Here is a 7,072-nt window from a genome sequence, read left to right on the forward strand (position 1 = left end):
ATAGGGATTTCCGGTAGTTCCGTGTCGTGTCGGTTGTACAAATCTTACGGACTATTGGACACCATAACCGGAAGTAAGGGATGAAGCCTGATTATGCCGGTAGACACCGCCAATCATAGTGTTAAGCCACACCAGTAGTGTGCGCTAGGCTTAATGGCTTCTAATAACCGGAACACGTGTGATACATTATGTATGAGACAGTGATGAATGTTCTGATTGAGTGCTTTGGTTTATATGTTGTTGGCTATTTTAATACGAACTGTTCATCGTGTGGCCCATGGCGGGGTAAGTTTGCATGTGATTGATGATTATTTGTAATATTATACTTGATCGTGTGGTAGCTAGAGTGTAGCGAGAGTCGTACGCTATTGATCCGTCATCGATATTATCTTACATGTTTAGGCTGCCTTGAACGAGTCAATTTCCTACTCGGACTTAGGCGTTGATTCACAGAGATTTTATATCTCACCCCGTTGTTGTTAACCATTTTTCGGGCCTTTAGCTGTGGAAAGTTGGAAGTGGGCGTGGTTTCTTTTCGAGTAGCATGGAGTAGTGTCAACTCACAACCCCGAACCGGTTTTTTTTAGGATCGTAGAAAGTGGTCCTAAGGTAGAGCTTGCATGTACATATTTCTTAGAGTTAACAATAAATAAATAAAAATGATCGTTTCTGTTGTTAATTAATGTGACTGGTTGTTTGACATCCTACTTTTCTATCCCTATAGATTTTAATAATTGTTTGGAAGTTACATGTTCCGTATGCGCTTAATAATAAGATAAAAATAATGGGTCGATGACTTGCTTGGGACGTCGTCCTTTTTGACATGTGGTGATTTGGTAGGATTGTTGTGGGCCCGGGGATCGGGGCATGACGTATGTATACATAAAATGCGAGATTGAAGTCAAGATCAGATTTTTTGACCCCCCCCAAAAAAGTCGGGATCGGATTTATTTAATTTTAGTTGATAGTATGTATTCACAAAGGGTGCGACCAATTTAAGAGATTTCTTTGTAATTATCTCGACACCTTTAAATTACAAATTCTTGTCACTCTTTTTTGACGTAGGATCTCAGCTCAATTTGAGGATAGAAATTTACATTTTTTGAAGCACTATAAGGATTAAAACAAAGATTAATATCACAAAAAATCCAAAACCAGTATACCTATGACAAATTTATCTTCTGTTAATTTTCGTTAAATTTTACCGTCAAATTGCGGAGTTAGATGACAAGCGGCAGTTAATAGGCGTACTAATTTGAGGTTTTTACCCTCGGTTTATAACAAATATACTAATTTGGAGATTTTCGTGGTATTAACCAAATTTAAAGTAAATTAATGAAAGATAAATTTGTCACAAGTATACCGATTTTAGTATCAAAAAATTAATTTACAATAAATTTATTAGAGGTGTATCGATTTGAAATTTTCTATGATAAAAAAAAAATTAAGGCTCCGTTTATTTCGCAGAAAACATTTTCCCGGAAAACGTTTTCCTAATTTTTCGACATTTGGGGGGTGAAAAATTAGTTAGTCCCGAAAAATATTTTCCCCTATCAAAAAAAATCTTTCAAAAGTGGGAAAAATATTTTCCTCATCTTTCCTTTCTCCTCTATTTTACATCTTCTTTCTTTTTAATTATTTTGTTACTTTCTTTTTATTTTTTAATTTTTGAATAATTCTTTAATTACTTTTTTTTTTTTAATTTCTCTTCTTTCTTCCGTAATTTTATGGTCACAGCCCACAGGTGAGGCTCGGCCTCACCGGCCCAAGCAAAACCTTGGCATAGCCGGATCTGGCTCAACCATGCTTGAAGCCGGCGACGCCGAGGCTTGCTTCAAGGCTCTAGTGTCACACCCTGTGTCCTCCGAGCGCGTCAACATCCTTGACTACCGTTACTCGAGTATATTCCCAGGATCAAATGACAATAACTTAATGCGATAAATTATGCACAAGCGAAAGCATGAATAACTCCAGATGATTTAAAACAACAAGATGACTAAGGAAATAAAATCACATAATACAATACATAAAGTCATACATCGTTCAAAGACCAAGCTACTGGTTAGAAGGTTTGGTGAAGTCAATACGGATCAAAAGGGAAACTACCATCTAAGCACCCAACATACTATGCATAAGGGTCGGACTCATCAACGGAGGACTCGACGGCAAGTAGAGCACACTCGGTGGAAACGCTCGCCTTGTGCGTCTCTATCGTCTCGGGCTCTAACTCCTGCGGCTCTCCCTCCCGGCTCGGACTCGAAGTGTCCATGGGGTCGTCATCAACATCTCTCAACTCTACGATCTCTTCGTCCTAGCCGGGGTCCTCGGGCTCCGGAAGCTCCGACTCAACGGGCTTGTCCTCGGGAACAGCGGCCTCCAACCGTCCCGCGGCTCTCAATACCTTATCCGGTATGACGCAATCCCTTAGCGGTCCAAAAACGGTATCCTCATCCTTGTAAGTTTAGGACGAAAAGGTATACGGCGTCCAATGATCACCCCTATCGTCCACCCATAAGGTGCTAACCCTCTTATAGTATACTTGGTCAGGTCCTACCCGATACGTGGTAATCATGGGTTCAAAATCCTTCGGAAATCCAAAAAAATGTCGGCATTGCAATCGGGTCAAGGTTTGCGGTTTGAAAAAGGGTGTCCCACAACGGGATGAGAATAAATCTCGGTGAGCGAACCCTAAACCTATCTTAGGTCAAGAGTATCTCCAGACACTTATCGCATGTAGTTCGACCCAACAGTATCACATGATAAACGGTGCATCATGAGAAACATAACATGCAGGCACTTTATAAATCACAATCGAAAACACAAGTTTCGGTCAAATTAGACTAAACTTTATACTCCGAGCAATTTATCAATCACAAGCTTACATAGGGTGTCATGCCCCGACTCTTGAGCTCGCGACATCCCTACCAATTCGCCACACGTCACAAAAGATAGCGTCTCGGGTAAACTATCGACCTACGTACTTACGACGCACACGGAAACGTGAACTCTCCCGAACAGCTAACAATAGGGATAGTAAGTAGAAAAATCAACTCAATCATCAAACAAAAGACAATTCCATTTCATTAACCAAAAGCAGAGGAGTTTTAATATTATTGAGCTATAGAAGAGATAAACAACCTCATTCTTTGGGGCGGCTCGCTAGGACCTCAAAAAGGTATACAGTTGAGTAAGGTTAAGCCCTTATCTACTCCCAAATATCCTACAACAACCCTAGCCTTAAAAGGCCACGGCTTCATCACTCGGGACCTAAAAAAGGGTTAACAACGATAGGGTGAGAAATAAATCTCGGTGAGTCAACGCCTAAACCCGATTAGGGTGTTGATTTGCTCAGACCTCCTAACAAACAGCCGTATCACCCAAGAACAAATATTTCAACCACATGCAAACTTACCCTCCAAAAGTCACGCATAATGCAATGCGGACGACTTAACAATCAAATCAACCAATCCAATTCATTAGCAAGGCAAGGCATCACATCACTTGCATGCACAAGACACCACACGAAGTTCATTTATTAATCGGTGACCCACGCGACTAACGTGGTCGGCGCACACGACCGGTGTGGCCCCAACACTACGGCTGGCGGTATCTACCGGCGGGACTAGGCATCGTCCCTTACTTCCGACGACGGCGACCGAAAGCTATGTATCCAATGCGAGCGGCACGGCATAGTAGACAGGCATTCCAAAAAGGAACTTTGGTCCGTCACAAGCTGCAATCGGCATTCGATAATTCGTGTGATCCATACAACCGGCATAGGGACGAATTAACGTGCTTCTGACAAGTCGTGTGGTTCCGTACGATCGGCACGGTACGAACTTGTCAAGTTCTCGTACGATTGGCATGGTTTAATCTCATCATATGACCACTTAGGCACATCCAACAACCAACCAATTTTTATCTTTTACTTTTAGCCGGATGCTCATGCGGACGTGCTCAAAGACTCGGCCTACAGCCAATTTCATGCTAAAATATGCAATTTAATTCCGCACGTGGTCATATAAATGCACAATATTATCCACGAGGCTTTATATTTGAAACAGGGTGCATGACACCCAAAACTACTCGAGCAACAAGCAACAGTTAACATCAAACCTTTGGTCAAACATTCAATCACCGCAGATTAATTAACACAATTAATAATTCCAATGATAATTATTAATCCAATTTCAGCCAATTAATAGTCGCACGCTTGATCGTGACCTATCGCTCGCTCGCGATCAAACACCGGCAATCACCGCCCAAACAATCAATCTAGTCTATCGACCAATTAGCCACAGACGATCTAACTAGTCAGACTATCTTAAATAATTGTGGTCATTTATCTTAAACTCATTTTCTATCTAATCCGACTACAATTAATCTACATAAACATCCAAAATTGCTAATTACGCTAATTAACTATTACCGAGCGCAATTAGCGTCATAATCGGAATTTAGGGGTTTAACTCACAATAAAATTAGCTCGGGCACTAGACTTTCGGATCGAGCCGAACACCGTTTATGGTTTGGGGGGGGCATTGTTCACCATACTGTTCACGATCACTGTTCACCTCGGCATTGTTCACGGTACTATTCACCGCACTGTTCACGATCTTGTTCTACCGAACAATAATTTCGGCAAAACGGCTCGGATCTGAGTCGGATAGGCGTCGTGGAGTCGGGTAAGTAGAAGGCGAGGTTGACGGGGCTCGGCGGGCTGAGTTGGAGGTCGCGGCTACGGGGCAACGACGGCGAATTGGGTGGCCGAGGCTCGGCGGTTGGGGCAGCGAACGCGGGTCTGTGGGTCACGGGATCGCCGGGGACTAGCGTCGGGGCTCACGGGTCGGCTGTGGGTTGAGGGGTGGCGGCGGAGGAAGCTCGGGCTTCGCGGAGCCGGGCGTCGGACCGGTAACGTGACGTGAGCAGAGAGCTTGGGTCAAGCGGCGCGAGATGGAGGGTTGTCGGGGCGGTGGGATGGGTCCGAGCGGCTCGCGGTGGTTCGAGCCCAACGTGCGGCAATCGGCGACGGAGGAGGTGAAGCGGCGATCCGGATGGCGTGGTGGTCGCTCAAGTTGCAAGAAAAGTAAAAAAGAAGAAGGTGAAGTTGAAGGAAGAAGATGAGCAGTGAAGGGAGAGGGTCCGCTCTCAGAAGAAGAAGAAGATGGAAAGAAGAGAAGGGGGAGAGACTAGGGGAGGGAGAGTCACGTGGGGGGAGGTGGAAAAAGAGGAGAGAGAGAGAGGGAGTTGATGGGATGATTGGATGGTGGCTGGTGGGGGATGGGTGAAGGGACTTGGTGGGGGGCCCACGGTCCTTTCAAGATTTCAAAAAATTTGGCTCACATGCGTTAAGAAGGGTGAAAAGGTCAATTGTCATTTTTGGATTGAATGAAATTTTGGTGCACTGAAAGAAGGGTATTTCGGTCGACTCACGGGCTCGGCTAGGTCAGAATTAGGCCTAGGCGCGAGGATTAAAAAAAAAAAATCCTAAAACGCGGTGACTAAAGTTTTCGAGACCCAATCGAAACCGAGCGACAAATTAAGACTCGTCCAAAAATTGTCACTTACATCTTTATGATCCGAAATTTTATATCAACTATAATCCGATAATAGTCCTTTTTATTGAATTCAGCCTATGTACAGAGGGTGTAATTTCTAGGGTGTCACATAGGGTATCTCCCATCATATAGCGCATTTCTCAATATCCACGCCCGCGTAATAATGCATCAGGCTATTACATTATAATAGGTAGGACCCTCCATAATAACGGCTCCCGTGTCGAATGATTCCATCTATCTAGACCTCCCGCAATAATGGCTCCCAAGTCGTAATTCTCGATGCCAAGGTCCGCGTATCACGCATCAGGCTAACATAACTGCCCAGGCACGTGTTAGTATGCCTTAGGTCAAATCCGACGTTAGTACTCATCGGGATGGGCACCGACCCCGCGATTATCGCATCGGGGTATGAGTGCATACATGCTCATTTTATACAATATAGTCGACTATAACCCCGAGTCAACACGCCTCAAGGTAACATATACATATTAACTCAATTCATTCCACAAGGCCATTCAAGCACACGTGCATTCTTAATGAGCACAAATCGATCTCAAAAGCACGAATCCGCTACTTGGCCCTCATTTTCCTCGTTCATGGCCGAACCTCACATGAGTGTCTCAATCTAGTCAATTTCATCAAACAATGTCACTTATGACCACTAAGCATAAGATTCAACTTGTAAGATTCAAGCATATGTCCACAATTTCTTTACAAGGCCGAATGTGCATCAAAGAGGTCCGACATGCAGGTACTTCCATTTTAATTCATATCAAGTATTAAGACTACGCAAGCTCATCAAAAGGCCATTTTTCAACCAATGGGAGGCCCATCGATCTACAAATACCATTCAGCCTCAAGATCTCATCCAAAAGTCAATTCACACAAAGATCGCCCATGGTACTCTCATTATCCCTACCTAAACCAACATATATGGGGGTAAGTACAGTACAAGTGCCATAACTTTTGTACGGCGATCACTTGAGTGCCACAACTTTTTTTTCGATCACCCGAGTACCATAACTTTTAAATATGGACCACTTAAGTGCCATCGGCGATTTGGGTCACCGGCAAATCCTACGTGGCATTAAAATAATGAAAATCCAACCTACGTGGATCGCCGGAAAGCTGAATCAGCAAATAAAATGGAAACGACGTCGTATCCTTCGGATTGAATGAGACAAATCAATTGCTTCAACAATTGGGGCAAAATCACTTGAACCCTAACCCTACCGAGATCTTTCAACAAATAGGGGAAAATCAAATTCTCGCAAAAGGAATTCAGAACCCTAACCCTATCAAGCCGAACTCAACAAAATCGACATCTTCAAATTGCCCAAAATCAAATCGTCAAAGTCGCGATAGGAAGTAGAAGCACGGCAAGTGGCTCTCGAGTGTACAAACAAAGCCAGGATGTAGCTCTACACTTTTGCTATTGTGGGCTGCGAAGTCCAACAAGAACGGCTTGGACGAGAGATAATCCTGGGAGAAGATTCCATGGATGCGCCAATTAT

The sequence above is a fragment of the Rhodamnia argentea genome, chromosome 11 (assembly GCF_020921035.1).
Source record: "Rhodamnia argentea isolate NSW1041297 chromosome 11, ASM2092103v1, whole genome shotgun sequence".
NCBI lineage: Eukaryota > Viridiplantae > Streptophyta > Magnoliopsida > Myrtales > Myrtaceae > Rhodamnia > Rhodamnia argentea.